At 43.8% G+C, this 17,153-nt stretch overlaps 1 protein-coding gene across 1 annotated transcript in view; it reads right to left on the reverse strand.

Annotated features, from left to right (window-relative positions):
* Positions 1-17,153, reverse strand: part of LOC141145987 (uncharacterized) — a 374,157-nt gene that overhangs the window by 218,563 nt on the left and 138,441 nt on the right. The gene's annotated exons all lie outside the window — the stretch shown is intronic.

Raw genomic sequence — 17,153 nt, forward strand, 5'->3', positions numbered from 1 at the left:
GAAAATAGCAAAATGCATTGCATGTAGCTTGGGCACGCTTATTTCAATTGGAATCTTGGATAAACTATGAACTGATTGGCAGGGTATGAAAGTTTTGCAAATGTTATATTTTATGTAGCATTAACCAATCTTCATTTTTTAAAAACACAGTGTTGTATATACATTGTAATGGAGGCATGCTCAACTGGTATAGGCAGTGTTAAACCATGCACGAGGTAGGGACAGCCAAGAACAGTCCAAGCAGGTTTGCCCTGCACTTTTATTCAGCAAGGAAGAAACAAACACAATTCTCAATGCTGGAGTGCTTTGTACAGCAAGTTCATAGCATAGAACAAATAAAATATTTGCTCATCTGAGCCATTAACTAAACTCCGGTCAGCTTCTAACCCCCTAATGTGTTATTCGAAAAAACGGGCAGCACTTTTTAGTCAGCACTCAACTATCCTGCCCATTAGTAGGCTCACAGCAGAGACAACAAGAGACAAAGAGCCCTGATTATCAGTCAGCGCAGCTATATAAAGGGCTGTGGGCAGCTGAGACTATTAATGAGCTCTGGCTACCAGACAAGATGTGGACCTAGAAAAGGAGGCTTTATCCCACCTAAAGCTTTAAAAATCATCGGGATTCTAGAATCAATCATGGGTCCTATTAAGATTCTGAGAAAACAAAATGTTTGCTGTCTCCAAATCATAAACCCTGGAGCCCTTCACCCTATGTGTGTATAGGAAACCTAAGTCAGACATACACACAGTCTACAGAGGGGAAGCTGTCACATTTAGCAGCTGTAATAATACTGCAACCAAAGGTTCAACTCAGCCATTTGCCAAACCTCAGAAGAAGCAAAATTCATCCTGAATCTGGGTTCAGACCAAACCAGCAGCTCATTCCTAATATCTCTATCTCTATCTCTAGATATCTATACATATATCTATCTATCGATATCTATATATCTATATAGATATATATATAGATATATATATATATATATATATATATAGATAGAGATATATATATATTATATATATATATATATATATATATATATATATATATATATATATATTTAAGATATATATACACAAGTTAAGATAAATCAGACCACCAAAGGGTAACTCCACTGTCATGGGAAAAAAAAATAGCAAAAAAAAATATATAGCATATACAGTTGCGACACAAGTCATATTGTAATTGAATATTAAAAATTAATGTTCTTTTACAATCTGCAGCCGCTGTAATTTTCTGTAAAATGCAATGCAATATGGCTACTTGGAGGTATTCTGTACACATAATGAGTACAGAACACCCCTCAGAAACTTAATTTCCTGCTTCTGTGATTGGCTCATAGACTTTTCCAAAAGTCTACACAAGTCAGATTTTTGGCATTCCCTGCAACATACCCTGCCTGCAAAGCAGTGGCGGATGGTGTTTTTTTTGGGGGGGAGGCAAACAACCACCCCCCGGTTGGTCGGTTGGTGGCACCCCCGGCACTTACCCCATCTAGGTTGCAGACTCCTATGGGCAGTGGACGGGTTGTGGGCTCCTACGGGCAGCGGGCGGGTTGCGGGCTCCTACGGGTGGTGGGCAGTGGCTCCTGTGTCCTCTCCTCCTCTTCTGCATCACAGCGGCTTCCGTCATGCGACTCCTCCCTCCTCCTCCTCCTAGGCATCCAATAGGTGATGTCACCACGTAACTCTGGTGATCCTGCCTGACCCACCTTCCCACCCCACCCAACTATTGGGGAAGCAGGCTGGTTTTGCAGGACTTCAATCTCTCCGGGCTATTGAACTATGAAATAGGAGCTGGCAAGCACGGACTGCACACAGCATGTGGATTTGCAACAACCCCCCCCTTCTGTGAGACATGAGGTGGTGAGCATACTGATGTACAGCGGCTATATGCTTCCCAGTGAATGCTATATGGGACTTGTGTTTTGAATCCTCACCAGTCTATATATGTCCAGGGACATCTGACTGTGAATCTCCTGTCATGGGGTTGACTTGTACCAACTTATGTGATTGGTTCTGCTGTTTATCCATAGACCCTATCCAAGATACAGCCAGCTACTCCTATTTCCATCATACCCTTATCTCCCCATCCAGCCCGTATTACCCTCATTGCGGTTTAATTGTACATTCAGCCTCAGCGGCATTCTATGTGGATTGCTACAACCCTTTGATTGAGCGAAACTTGAACGCCAACATGTACTGTGACATACTGAAGCATAGCATGATCCCCTCCCTTCAGAGACTGGGCCGCAGGGCAGTATTGCAACATGATAATGACCCCAAACACACCTCCAAGACCAAAGAAGCTGAGGGTAAAGGTGGTATACTGGCCAAGCATGTCTCCAGACCTAAACCCTATGGAGCATCTGTGGGGCATCTTCAAGCAGAAGGTGGAGGAGCGCAAGGTCTCTAACATCCACCAGCTCTGTTATGTCCTCATGGAGGAGTGGAAGAGGACTCCAATGGCAATCTGTGAAGCTCTGGTGAACTCCATGCTCAAGAGGGTTAAGGCAGTGCTGGAAAATAATAGTGGCCACACAAAATATTGATACTTTTGGACCAGTTTGGACATTTTCACTTAGGGGTGTACTCACTTTTGTTGCCAGCGGTTTAGACATTAATGGCTGTGTGTTGAGTTATTTTGAGGGGACAGCAAATTTACACTGTTATACAAGCTGTACACTCACTACTTTACATTGTAGCAAAGTGTCATTTCTTCAGGGTTGTCACATGAAAAGAATAAAATATTTACAAAAATGTGAGGGTACTCATTTTTGTGAGATACTGTGTATATATATATATATATATATATATATATATATATATATATATATATATATATATATATATATATATATATATGTATATATGTAGTGGGCACCTACTTTTAGGTAGGTGACCCTTTTTGCTAGCTTTCTATGTCAGGTAAATTTAGACAGGCTTATGCTATTACAGCAGGCCTGTTGTTGTTAATTACCATTTGAGTGGCAGGTAGTTTATGTGATAGTCTCAACCAATCATTGATTTGCTTGGTAATGCCCGGGACTCTCATATAAAAAGGGGGTCACGTGGTGTCCAGGGAGTTTGAGTCCAGTCCTGCTCTGAGGAGCGAGAGAGCCAGCCTGGTTCCCGGAGGGGGAGGTGGAGGTTTTTCCCCTGCGGGAAGCCAACAGAGTTTCACCTTTGTGAGAAGGGTGAGGAACCGGTCCTCATGGAGGAACAGACAACATCTTACAGCATGTAGTCACTGATGTTGTTGGCCGCCCCTGCGGGGAGGGGAACGGGCCACAAAGGAGAAGAGAAACTAGAAATTATTGCGGGAGAAGTAAAGTCAAGCGGAAGGAAACGATCGATTGGGTGATCGATTGCTTAGGAGCAGCACAAGGGCTATTGATCAAGTGAGTGATCAAGAGGTACTGTCCAGAGGCTGAGGGATGTTGGTACATAAGTCAGCAAGACAGGTGGTTGCGGCCTGTGACTTTGGGTTCAGCATTGCCCCGGGATTCCAGTCAGTCAAACGGGAGAGGTCATTCAGAGTGAATCTTATCGTTTATTCTGGGTCAGAAATCTACTTCCTTCTTCCCTGATAAAGTAATCATCCAGTTTTAAATTGCTGTCTCCCGCAATGCTGTGAGTCTTTGCAAGTGAAGCAAAGGAAAAGATCAGAAATCAACCAAAGAGCATCTCAAAGAAAGTCCTTCTCCCATCCCAGTTTATGTTGATGAATAAAGCATTAAGAAAAAGCATTAAGGACTGTGACTTTTAAATCTATGGGCTGCGAGGGTTGAGTGGTAAACGTGAATTACGGATATAACAATTATTTAGCCGCTCCTACGGGGGTAAGCGCTGCATATATATATATTATAAATACCTTTTATTTTCATTTTTTATAAGTGATTACATTCCCTCTGTTCTCAGCTGCATATAGGGCTTATAAAGCTGGAGTGGAGAATTAGCAGCACACTGTTTTTCCTGTAAATTTCTATGCATGGTAGGGGTGTGTCAGCACACGTCTGATCATTGGAGGAGAGCAGACTGAGTTCCCAGCACAGCCAAAAAACTGACCATGCTGTGCTCTTATGCCTAGTGTGGTCAATTTTTAATAGGAAAGCAAAGGTATTGGTAGGGTCACCAGGTATTTCACATAAAGGAAGCAATACAAAGAGAACAGGATATTTTTCATACAAGTACATGGTGAAGTAGGCACATATCAGGAATATGAAATGCTGTACTGACATATTCTTTAACCGCTTCAGCCCCACAAGATTTGGCTGCTCAATGACCAGACCATTTTTTGCAATTTGGCACTGCGTCGCTTTAATTTACAATTGTGCGGTCATGCGCCACTGTACCCAAACAAAATTGATGTCCTTTTTTACCACAAATAGAGCTTTCTTTTGGTGGTATTTGATCACCTCTGCGTTTTTTATTTTTTGCGCGTGCCCCTAGTGGCCAAAAAGGCAGTAAAATTGCCTTTTTGCCCACTAATAGTAGTAGTGGCCACTAGTAGGGAGTAGTAGTAGCCACTAGTGGGGAGTAGTGGCCATTGGTTTTAGCGGATAGTGAATTGTTTTAGAAGGCGTTTTCGAAGGGCAGTTTCTGAGGAGCGTTGCAGGAAAAGTGAGACAAGTGAGGTGTCAAGAAGGTTGTTATCACTATGGTTTCAGCTCAGTTGGTTGTAGACTAGGCCTTCTAGATGTTTGGAGGTAAATGGGAGAAAGGGGATGGGATGGATATTAAGTTGTTTAAACTGCTGGTGTCCAGCAAGGACTTTTTAAGTATGAGGGAGCATATTTTAGATAGGAGGGGAAGATGCCCGTAGAGAATGAAAGATTAAACATGTAAGTTAGATAGCATAGAACAAAGCAAGACAATGACAGTAGACATGGTACATTAAACAGAGGAAATATCTGGACAATGGAGATCTCATCATGAATTGCATCCATCTTGTTTTTGAAATGCAAAGTCCTAGGCAGTGAATGAGTTAGTGGGTAGAGGCAGTGAGGGATGAAGTATCTATGTCTTTTGAGACTAAAAGGTGGTCCAAACTGTCCCCCCCCCCCCCCCCCGCCCACCTATGGGACTGTGGCAGACCAAAAACTTTTTTTTAGGTGATTAAGTTATTTACCCACTTCCGGACCATTCCTTGTAATAGGAATAAAAGTGACACTTTTTTTTTTTTTTAAAGAACAGTGTAAAAATAAAAAATAAAAAGTAAAAGAAATAAGCAAAAAAAAAATTGTTGGGTGTCAATTTACTCGGCGTTACATTATCTTTCACAGTATAAAAAAAATTGGGCTAACTTTACTGTTGTCTTATTTTTTAATAAGAAAGTAGAAAAGAAAGTATTGCAATGACCGCTATTTTATTCTCTAGGGTGTTAGAAAAAAATGTATGATGTTTGGGGGTTCTAAGTAATTTTCTAGAAAGAAAAAACAGTTTTTAACTTGTAAACAACAAATCTCAGAAAGAGGCTTGGTCCGTTTATTGATTTGCATAAATACCTTTGATTGGAGTTTTAAAGTTGTCACATGATTTTTAATGGCTGTAGCTCGTGCTGGGGGGTATAAATACCAAGTTGACAGACGACACTGACTGAAGAAGAAAAAGGTCATCCCGCCCTCCCTCCTTGTCACTGCTCAGTTTATGAGGTAAGGTGTCCCTCTCTCTGAGAGAGGATGGAATTGTATATTTTGACATTAACTCGTGCTTGGTTAGCTGAATTATTAATGGTATGTAAAAGTTGATACTGGCTATGTGTATGAAAGTCTTATTATTTATTTATATATTAAAGTTATGACATTTAACTATAGCCTATAATAAAGAGCTACAGCCTTTTTGATCCAAGTTTGGGGTCAGTATTTTATTTAATAACATGGTTAAAGTGGTTGTTAAGCTACTATATTTATACCATCCCATCTGATATATAAAAACTATGCCATTTTATACTTTATTTCAGAGCATCTCCCACTCACGTGACTCCTCGGCTCTCTCCTCTCCCCGGCTGACAGCTATAGTGGGAGGGGTCTGAGAACTCCCGCTGATGTCAGCTGAGCGGAGGGGAGGTGAGGAGCAGAGAGACGAGCAGTCACATGAGTAGCGGGAGACGCTCCGAGATAAGGTAGAAATCAGCAAAGTTTTTATACAGTACAGGCACTGGGACATATAACGTTATATAACAGATGGGATGGAACAAATATAATAAAGTTTTATATAGCAGCAGGAGCGGAGGGGCAGGCAGTGTCTCAAGCTGACAGGCAGGGAGGGGAGGGGGGCTGCAGGTGAAGGAGGCACGTAAACTGACTACAATGTCAGGGCTCAGCAGCCATGATAAAAGGTGGCCAGTTTACAGGGGGGAGGGCAGAACCAGGCCGGATAAGCCAGGTATTTTAGGTTATACGGGTGGGGGGGGGGATGACACAGCACGAGCACTGTGCTGTTATTCATGCTTTCAGGGAACAGGATCTATTTTTATTTTTTTTAGGGTAACAAACACTTTAGGTAAATGTTCTGCCCATTCTGGTATTGTCTGTTTTCCAGGGTTATAGTGGTCAGGGCTTAATTCTGTGTGTGGTGAGGGGAGCAAGTGTGTACAGGGAGCATGAAAGCAAGCTGTTGTAGACAGACGCGGCAGTGTTAGAGCAGTACATGGTGGGATTTTGTTGAAGTGGTAGCTGGTAACAGAATAAAGAAGAGAAGGGTTAAGGTATGAAAGGTTTCTAGGAGTAACTGTTTGCTGCTTGATGAGAGCGATAGTGGTAGAGGTGAAGGAAGAACTTGAAACTAGTTGCACTGCATAGTTCATAGTAGATCTAAAGGAGATTGTACAATCAGTTGTACCGTGTATGTCCACCTTAAAGAAAGAAGTAGGAATGTTGGTGGAAATAAAAAAAGTGATATAGTAATGAGGAAGGTGTGGTTCACAGAAGGGTATGAAGTTTACAGGATGGTGACATGGTGCCACGGGAAGTCGGCTTTCAGAAAGCATTTTTTTTATTTTTGAACCAAGAGGTGATGATTGAAAGCTGATACTAGGTAAGTGGAAAAAAAGCACATTGGAATGGTTGGGACAGAAAAGACATTAGAAAAGACTTCTTTCCTGGACCTCCTCATGTCAGCCTACTATCAGTCATTTACGCCCCTTCTGACCCCTCCAGGACAACCTCTTTCCTAGCCCATAAGAAAGCGGCTGTCTGCCTCAATCAGTGTTCTTTTTTTGTACTCGATCCGAACGCCTCTCAAAAAAAAAAAAAAAAACTAAAGAAGGAAGGTATGGAATTTTTTTCTTTTGCTGTGTGTAGCCTGCTCAGGTTAAGCCTCTCCTGAGTCAGAAGACCACCGTTCTTGGCTGTAAATCTCCTTTAGAAATGGGTTTCCCGTGGTGCTGGGATAGGAAGTTGACAGTATAAATTACTGCTATATTGCCTTTACCCTCATGTGGCAGTATAAAGGACTGCTTGGAGGGTATCTGAGGCTATGGCTCCATTCTCTTGGTCACGGGAGTTCTGGAAGGCATGCTGTGATCTGTTGTCCCACACCCGGCCATTGCAGTGTACAGGATGTGGCAGGGGGCGGGAGCTTCTGCTTGTGGTGCGAAGCACCATCATCGAGGGGGCGGAGCTACTGCAGGCCGCCAGGTTTGTTGCTTAGCAACCGGAGGGCGCTGCACCATGATTGGTGGTCGCCGCAGGACTTAAGGGAAGCTCTTTTGAATGTTCCCCTCCCTGGTTCTGGTCTGCTCCCAACAGTTCAGCTGCCCCAGCCTCCCCTGCTCCTGCTCTGCTCTAGGTGATTCCTGGTGTTTAGCTCTATTTAAGCTATATTGCCTTGCTGGCTGCTGTGGCATCTCATATGGACTGTCTTGTTGCAGGCCTTCCTAAGCCTCTGCCTGCCTCTTGCACTGAAGAAACGCATGGAAAGGTTTTTGTTTTTAAACGCAAGCACAGGCAAAGATCCTCATCCTCTTCTAGGGCCTCCTTGCCAGCAAAAAAAGGACAGAAAGCCTGTTGGGCAGTTGGGCATGTGAGGCCGATGCATTATCAGGAAAGTAGGTATGCGCTTCGTGCTTAAAGGAGGCCACCCGGGACAATGCGGCGGATGCCCGTCAAGTAAAATCTTACATTGCAGCAGCGGTCGAGGAAGGACTGAGATCAGCTCATCCTGCGCCTTCTTCAGCGTCAAAAAATTCAGAGCTGGGAACATCAGGCCACTTCAATTCAAATGAGGAGGAAAACTCTGGCTCTTCAGAGTCATATCTTCAACCAGAGAATCATGCCTTTAATTTTTTTTTAATTTCCCCAATTCCTTCTTTAGTCAAGGCAGTGAAGGATGCTATGAAGTGGAAAGAGGAGGCCTCGCCTCCCAGGAAACAGCATAGATATCCAGAATTTAAGAAGTCTATTCCTTCCCTCTGATTTTTGAAATTCAAGAATTAATATTATTATTATTATTATACAGGATTTATATAGCGCCGACAGTTTACGCAGCGCTTTACAACATTAGGGCAGACAGTACAAGTACAATACAATTCAATACAGGAGGAATCAGAGGGCCCTGCTCGTTAGAGCTTACAATCTAGGAGGGAGGGTCAAGTTATACAAAAGGGTAATAGCTGTGGGGGATGAGCTAATGGAGAAAATAGTGCAGTTGTTAGATGGAGGCAGGATAGGCTTCTCTGAAGAGGAAAGTTTTCAGGGATCGCCTAAAAGTGGATAAATTTGGAGACAGTCTGACAGATTGGGGTAGGGAATTCCAGAGGTTGGGCGAGGCTCGGGAGAAGTCCTGGAGGCGGATATGGGAGGAGGTGATGAGGGAGCTAGAGAGCAGGAGGTCTTGGGAGAAACGGAGATGGCGATTGGGTTGGTATTTTGAGACTAGGTTAGTGATGTAGCTGGGGGGAATTAATAGAAGATGAATGGGCAAAGCCCAATAAGAGTTTTAACGTCCACAACAGAGTCTCGAATTTAAATCCTTTTCGCACCAAGGATGCTGAATTGTGGGATACTACGCCTAAGGTGGACACCTCGCTGCAAGGGCTGGCTCGTCATATAATGCTACCTCTGGAAGATTTGGGATCTTCAGGAGAGGTGGTGGGAGCTGGTGGTTCTTCTCCTTTACAGTCCATTACAACTGCAGTGGATTTTCTGGCAGAGGCAGCTGTGGACCAAGTCAGGATGACGGCTAAACGAATGGATCATTCGGAGACGGCTCATCAAGCATTATGGTTAAAGCATTGGTCGGCTGACAATGCTTCCAAACACAGCCTTTGCCCAGTGCCCTTCAATGGAAAACTATTGTTCGTCAAGGCTTTGGAGTCAGCAATTCAGCGGGTCTCTGGGGGCAAATCAGGTCTGATCCTGCAGGAGAGAAGAAGGCTGCGTCAGTCCTTTCATCCTTCTAAAAGGTCCAAAGAAGGGTTCAGAGAAGCTACTGGTAGGCCGAGTAAGCCATTTTTCAGACAATAGAAAGCTGCTGGTCCATCTTTCCCAAAGGCTGGCAAGCCCAAGGCCAATCAGGCAGCGAAAACCCCAGACAAGCTATTCTGAAGGTCTCTCCACCCAGGCCCCTCAGGTGGGAGCGAGACTGTCTCGTTTCGAAAGGGGTCTGGGTGGAAGAGGTACAAGATGCCTGAATCCTAGACATCATTTAAACAGGGTATCGGTTGGAGTTCGAAACCAGACTGCCTCAATCTTTTTTCGTGGATACTAGGGTTCCAGTTTGTCCAATGAAGAAGCAATATTTGTTGACATGCGTAAAGGAATTGTTAACAGCACAGGTGATTTTGCCAGTCCTGAGACACAAATGGGGCAAAGGCGTGTATTCCCCTTTGTTCTTGGTCGCGAAAGCCTCAGGGGGCTACAGGCCCGTGTTGGACCTGTCCTAAATTCCTTTATGAAGGTTCCATCATTCAGAATGAAGTCTCTACAAACTATCATTTCAGTAGTCAAAAAAGGCGATTGGATGGCCTCGGTCGATTTGCAAGATGCCTATCTGCACGTGCACATAGATGCAGGTCACCAGCGCTTTCTTCGCTTTGCAATAGAAGGCTTGCATTTTCAGTTTCGATGTCTGCCATTTGGACTATGTACGGCGCCCAGAATGTTTTCAAAGGTTTTGTCGGCCGTTATTGAGGTCTTGATAAACCTGCAGGTCTTGATAAACCTGCATTGGCTGACCACACCCCCTTATAAAATCCCTACCAAAAAGACAAGGCGGTGGGGGGCATGGCCAGGCAGCGCATGTAGCAGGACGCACTTCTCCTCAGCTCCGCCGAAAATCCTGACAATAATCCTGTGGATTACCCATCCAGCCCGCTGATACCCCCGATCGGAACAGCACACTATCCGGGCCTCAACCGACCCGTCCAGCCGATCGATTTGCGGCGGAATAATATGCCAAAACGGGGCAAGGATGGTGGCGGCCCGCCCGCGGCTCAGGCCCAAGATGGCGCTTTGCCACAGCGATCAAAGAGGGAGAAGTATATGGAGGCTGCCCAGAAGCTCCTGTTTGGCAATAAAACCTCAAGGGAACTACCATCACCCACATCTGACCTCAGTGAGGAGGAAGGAAGCCGGCTGGAGATGGATAACACCATTCCACTGGAGGATGGCACTGGATCCCCTGCTGACTGGGCCGCAGTGAGTACAGCTCCACATTCATATCAGGGCACTCAGACACCAACCCTGCACCTAGATAATGCTGAACCCACTCTCAGAGACATACTCTCAGCAGTGACTATATGTAACAGATCCATCTCAACCCTGACAGATGAAGTTAAAGGTGTTAAAGCTGAGATATCATTTGTGAGACAGGACATGCAAAAGTTAAGAGAGCGCACAGCTGCAATAGAGAGCAGGGTCAGTGTGTTGTGGAAAATTTTATATTAATGTGTTGTCATAAGAGTCTCCCAGTGTCTGATCAACCACAGCCCGCTCTAATAGCTGACTGGGGCAGGCCAACCCTGGTTGAGATCCGTTTGGTAGTGAAAAGCTCTTTGGGGATGTAGAGAAATGTTTGTGGAGTGGGGACATGTCCGCCAGCTAAGGGCCCCTGTGCGATGCACAGAACGATCGTCTGGTGGGGATGTGTTCGCTCTGCAAAGACATTGTCGGTTTAACGAGTGTACTCTCATGTTGCCCCTGTGTGCCTGATCAACACATTTGTGGCCCAATGAGTGTACACTTGCCGATAATCTCTAGTCCACAAAGACAGTAGAATAATCCAGGTATACATTGTTCTCTGGAACAATGTATAATAAGGATTTCTATCAACGGAAATACGGGAGTCTTTTGGGTTCTGGTTGGAGACAGGGTTAATGTTTGAAAGCCATGTGGCTTCTAAAAACATGCACCCTGTCTCTGCTCAGACACACCCATAAGACTCCTGTAGTCATTGTTCATTGGTTGTTGCATTTTCCTGTGTTAAATCCTTATATGGTCATTGATATCCTGTGAGGTCACAAGCTTTGTAAGAGGTGTTTGGCTGTTGGAGGCGGAACCCTCGAGCTTTTGGGACCTCCTATTGATATGCTAATAAAGTGGCTCACGCAGACAGCTAAGGGAGGCTGGCGAGCAGTGGGTTTTTGGAACCTGAAGGAGGAGGATGTGATTATTTGTTGTGAGCATGAGACACACACACACCAGAGGATGGATACGATCAAAAGGTGAGATGCATTGGTATTATATCATTAGACGAAATTGCTATTATGATTAGAAACAGGAGATTTGGCTGTGTGCTTTGCGTACAACCAAATTTCGCTAACAGCATGGCGAGCCAGGTAGGAGTGAACAGAACCTCCTTCAGAATTGGATCATTAAGATGTGCTGGGGAGGGTCTGCTTCGCAAAAAGAACACATTTTTCGTCTTTTGAAATAATGCTGGAAGTTTGGTCGTATGTCTGGTGTGTGTGTGTGTGTGTGTGTGTGTGTGTGATTTGTATCTCGAATCTTTGTGTAAGGAGACTGTGTGTGTGTGTGTATGTGTGCCTGCTTGCGTGTGTGTGTGTGTGTGATTTGTATCTCGAATCTTTGTGTAAGGAGACTGTGTGTGTGTGTGTGCCTGCTTGCGTGTGTGTGTGTGTGTGTGTGTGTGTGTGTGTGTGATTTGTATCTCGAATCTTTGTGTAAGGAGACTGTGTGTGTGTGCCCGTGTGTGCCCGATGCTGTGTAACAAGTTTATAATGCAGATGTTTGAAATAGAAATGTATGAATTGATATTATTTGCAGCCTACAATGTGTGTGTGGCTGAGTAGTTTTGTAAGTAGCTGAACCTGTTTGTAAAGATGAGTTTAGTGAAGGGGCAGGCATTGTTGTTTTTGTATTGAAAAGGGGCTACGCCCTGGGGGAAGGGAACTATAATGTTCTGAACAGACATTGCAAGCATTCACTGTCTGTATCTTTCAATGTTTTGGTTCCTGTGAAAGCTGTGAACTGAGTTTGAGTGTATGTTTCAGCCGTGTAATTGTGGGTTAAGTGGCTTGGTTGTTTCATTGGATAGCATGTGTTCCTAAGTTGTGCTTTTTGTAACTTTAACACTTTTAAATGTTTGTCTAAGCGTTCATTTAGTATCTCAAATGTGTAAGTTTTTGGGGAGAAATTTTTGGTTTTGGCAGGAAAATGGTTTTTGTCTGCTACTTCCTTTTGTTCTCTTGTTGTCTGCCATGTGACTACGGTCGGCCATTTTCTTTTCCTTTGTGGGTGAACTTTAAAATGTTTATCCATCTTGGTCAGTTTTGGCGGGAAAATGCGCCATTTTGTTGTGGTCTGGCCTTTGTTGTAGTCACCATGTGCATCGGCGGCCATTTTGAAGACCTGTGAGCTCCCCCTGGAGCTGCTCCATTGTGTATTCATTTGTGTGTGCAAAGCCATGTGCTTTAAGCTACAATCTGGCTTTTAGGCACCATTTTGTGAATTCTATTTTTGTACTGTTTACATACTTTTCAAGGAAACTATTGCGTTTTCTGTATTGAATATTGGTTTTAAGTTGAAATGCCTGTCGCATATCCAAGTGCCCATGCATTGTTGGGACATCACAATAGGAGCTGTTTACACCCTGTGGGGGTCTCTGGTTTCTAGGTAATAACATGGGGGGAGTTCTAACTCTGAGTCAAATATTGTGTTGTATTTGCGACAAACGTGTATTGTTTAAGACGTTTTATGTAACTTTGTGTCTTGTCATTTGTTAATGTCGGCCATTTCCTGTAGTCCGGGTTTCATTCACCATTTTGCTGTGGACCGATTTTCGATTGCTGCAACTGCCTTTTTGTTTCTGCTGATTTTAGTCTCCAGCGAAATATCTCTGGTTTTGTACTGAATTCCATTTCCAGTAGAATCATTTAGGTTTTTATTCCAGTTGTTTTAAAAGGAGTTTATGTTTCTAGTGAAGATTTCTAATGTCTTGATAGAAAAAATATGAAGCTATTGAAGGCTTCCCCTCCCCTCCCTCTTCCTACTCAGGTGTGCAACAGGAAGTTGGTGGGAGGGGCTTGGGGTCTTTTGACTTGTGTTTGGAAGGACGAAATCATTTTTATTTTTAAATTAAATTAAGGTTTATACTGTAATACAGTTTTGGGTAGAGAGCAAACAGGAGGCATCCAAGTTATTGTAATATCCAGGTACAGAGAGAAGCCATAATATTGTTTTGAATAGTTGAGGATTTCATGGTGCTTTGTAGTTTGTCTGACAACACATTTATAGCCCTGCCGATAACCGGTTGTAGAGCATATAAATGTGAGGATTAGTACGCTAGCACACCGGGAGGCCGTGTAAAATAATCGGAGAACGCCGGGTGCCAGTACTGTAAAAATAGTCACTAAGCAGCAATGATCTGAAAACTAGTGCAAGGGTGCCCTGGACGCAGGGACCGTCATAAGCGATTCGAGTCGTCATGGGTAATGTGCCATCCATGCGTTGGAGGAAAAAAATGAGGCTCCACACCAGTCAGACAGCTGCACTTCACATGAGATCTGTGTCTGGGGCTCCGGACATGAGACCCCTTAAAGATTGGCAGATATGGTCGGAGGGTACAGTAAGGTGTATTCCTTTGGAAGGTACTTTTGATGGCTGGAGGTACGAGACCCCAGAATAAAAATACCTTGGAAGTAGTTCAGCTGTGGCTTCAGAAATCTGTAATGTTGAGTGAGTTGATGGATGTGTAGTACACATTTGTGTGATTAAAAATACACAGGCCTGTTTTTGAACTTTGTGTGGCTGGTCCATGCAAAGATTTTGAGATGCTCTCGTGCTTTTCAAATTGTATTCTTTTTCTATCACTAAAAGAGTGAAGGAAGCATTCCATCTGGTCGTTTTTATTTTTTCGTTTTTTTTGGGAACTATGAAATATCTCCCCCACATTTGTACCTAAATGTTTGTCTTTGTTTCAATGTTTGTATGTGGTAACAAGATGTTTGAACCTCCCGTGACAGCCCTCTTGCGTGTCGCGGCTGTTGTATTTTAGGAAAAAAAAAAAAAAAACGTGAAAGTAAGATTTACAGAGGGTTTAGTTATTGTCGGTTTTGTGGAATGTCAGTGACAATTTACCAGTGTACATGAATATTGTATTGTTTACCATTCTTTGAAGGATAGAGTAACTTTTGTTTATAAGTATCTTTTCAGGTCCAGTTTCTGGAAGTGTGTGTACAGGTGTATAAGAAGGTAAAAGTATCATAGGCTATTTCACTGTTTTATTCTGCACCATTCTAAACCCTGCATGTCTTCCTCCAGTTTGTAATGAGGAGGGAAGAAAAGGGGGGATGAGAGTGGTGAGAATAACACATTTTCAAACCAACAATACTAACCGCTCTAATTCTAACCAAGTTTGTGCCAAGACTGTCTTTCTTTGATGGAATTTGAATCAGCAAGCAGCAGTCTGGTGAAGGAGGCTCCCGTCCCAGATGCTAAGAACCTTTTTGTCACTGGTTCCAGGTATTACACCCCGGATGGTAAGCCACGCACAGGTTATGCAGTGACCACAGTCCCGATGTCTGGGTTATTGTCATATGAGGTTTGTTTGAAGGTCAACCAAAAACAGAATTGTACTTTCCTCATTAGCTGTCACCTACATTCTCAGCTGATGGGGTGGGTGCAATCACTGTAACATGAACTTCAAAAGGTCCACCACAGGGTTCATGAGTCCATCCTGGACCCTGACACAATAACCAGTTTACATTCTTCCTAACCAGGTGACTGGGTCATTATAAAGAAGCTTGAGGGATGAGACCACACCAGACACTGCAAGAAGCGGATCAACCACAAAAGAGTAGAGGAGTATCTTTGTTGATTTATATTTTTTTGTTTAATAAATTTTGGCAAGGGTAACGATGAAAAGCATCCCAACTAGCTAAGAAAGAGAACAGGACACATGGTCGGGTACTAGTGCCCCAGCAATGACGGCGGTACATGCTATATGTGACAATCATATTGGTGTGAGGAGTTTTGACAGACTAGTAAAATCCAAACAGACACCTGTCAAAGGAACTTAACAAAACATTTCCAGAGGGTAAAATTAATTATAATTTTAACAATCGCTCTGGTTCTTGCCAGCTTTGGTATCGGGATAACTAGGTAGCCCACAAGTGTGCTTCAACTGTAGTTTGGTATTAATGCGAATCTACAGCTTATAAGGTAATTTCCTGTAAGGCAAGAGGTTCATGTGTGCTGGTGAAACTCGTCTCAGCATCTTATGTCGCGGCCGATCGCGAGGATCTGATGGCGCGAGAGAAGTTAAGAATGGTAGGGACAGCTGGAAGGGAATTGCTTGTACACGGTGGGGGCTTGAGCTTATGAAACGCTTGAACAATTTCTCATCCATTGAGGATGGGATGTTTCATGTAACTGTTGAAGCTACAAGGAAGTTCCCACAGTCCAAGGGGGGTTTCTGGGAATTTATAAGTAAAGATTGTTATATCTGGATCGGGGATAGTAGTGACAAAGTTCAGGCCCATATGGATAAGGTTTAGATCCCTACAAGGCAAAGCCAGAGCTATAGATAGTGAAGGTTGGAATCTTTAAGGGTTTGGGAATCGTTGGAGATTTAATTTTTATCTTGCAGCGGATCATAGTGAAGGAAGTAGGGGTATATATACTCATGTTGTTTTTGTTTCTATTCCCTCTATATGCCATGATGAGGTGCTCCTGTTGCCTGATTGGACGCGTGACCAGAGCCTGAGCAGATGACCACATCTTCCCTGATGAGATGCCCTGAAGTCCGACCCACGTACAAGATACAGAGGATCCCAGACCGACCGGCGACTACTACAGCTCACCACGTCATCTCCAACAGAGTCTACATGTCAAGCCGTGTTTTACTTTTTATGGACTAAGAAGATCAGGATTCATCGAGGGACACATGGGATCATATGACAAGAGGAAGGACTGTTGTGGAAAATTTTATATTAATGTGTTGTCATAAGAGTCTCCCAGTGTCTGATCAACCACAGCCCGCTCTAATAGCTGACTGGGGCAGGCCAACCCTGGTTGAGATCCGTTTGGTAGTGAAAAGCTCTTTGGGGATGTAGAGAAATGTTTGTGGAGTGGGGACATGTCCGCCAGCTAAGGGCCCCTGTGCGATGCACAGAACGATCGTCTGGTGGGGATGTGTTCGCTCTGCAAAGACATTGTCGGTTTAACGAGTGTACTCTCATGTTGCCCCTGTGTGCCTGATCAACACATTTGTGGCCCAATGAGTGTACACCTGCCGATAATCTCTAGTCCACAAAGACAGTAGAATAATCCAGGTATACATTGTTCTCTGGAACAATGTATAATAAGGATTTCTATCAACGGAAATACGGGAGTCTTTTGGGTTCTGGTTGGAGACAGGGTTAATGTTTGAAAGCCATGTGGCTTCTAAAAACATACATGCACCCTGTCTCTGCTCAGACACACCCATAAGACTCCTGTAGTCATTGTTCATTGGTTGTTGCATTTTCCTGTGTTAAATCCTTATATGGTCATTGATATCCTGTGAGGTCACAAGCTTTGTAAGAGGTGTTTGGCTGTTGGAGGCGGAACCCTCGAGCTTTTGGGACCTCCTATTGATATGCTAATAAAGTGGCTCACGCAGACAGCTAAGGGAGGCTGGCAAGCAGTGGGTTTTTGGAACCTGAAGGAGGAGGATGTGATTATTTGTTGTGAGCATGAGACACACACA

The sequence above is a fragment of the Aquarana catesbeiana genome, linkage group LG05, assembly GCF_042186555.1.
Source record: "Aquarana catesbeiana isolate 2022-GZ linkage group LG05, ASM4218655v1, whole genome shotgun sequence".
Lineage (NCBI taxonomy): Eukaryota > Metazoa > Chordata > Amphibia > Anura > Ranidae > Aquarana > Aquarana catesbeiana.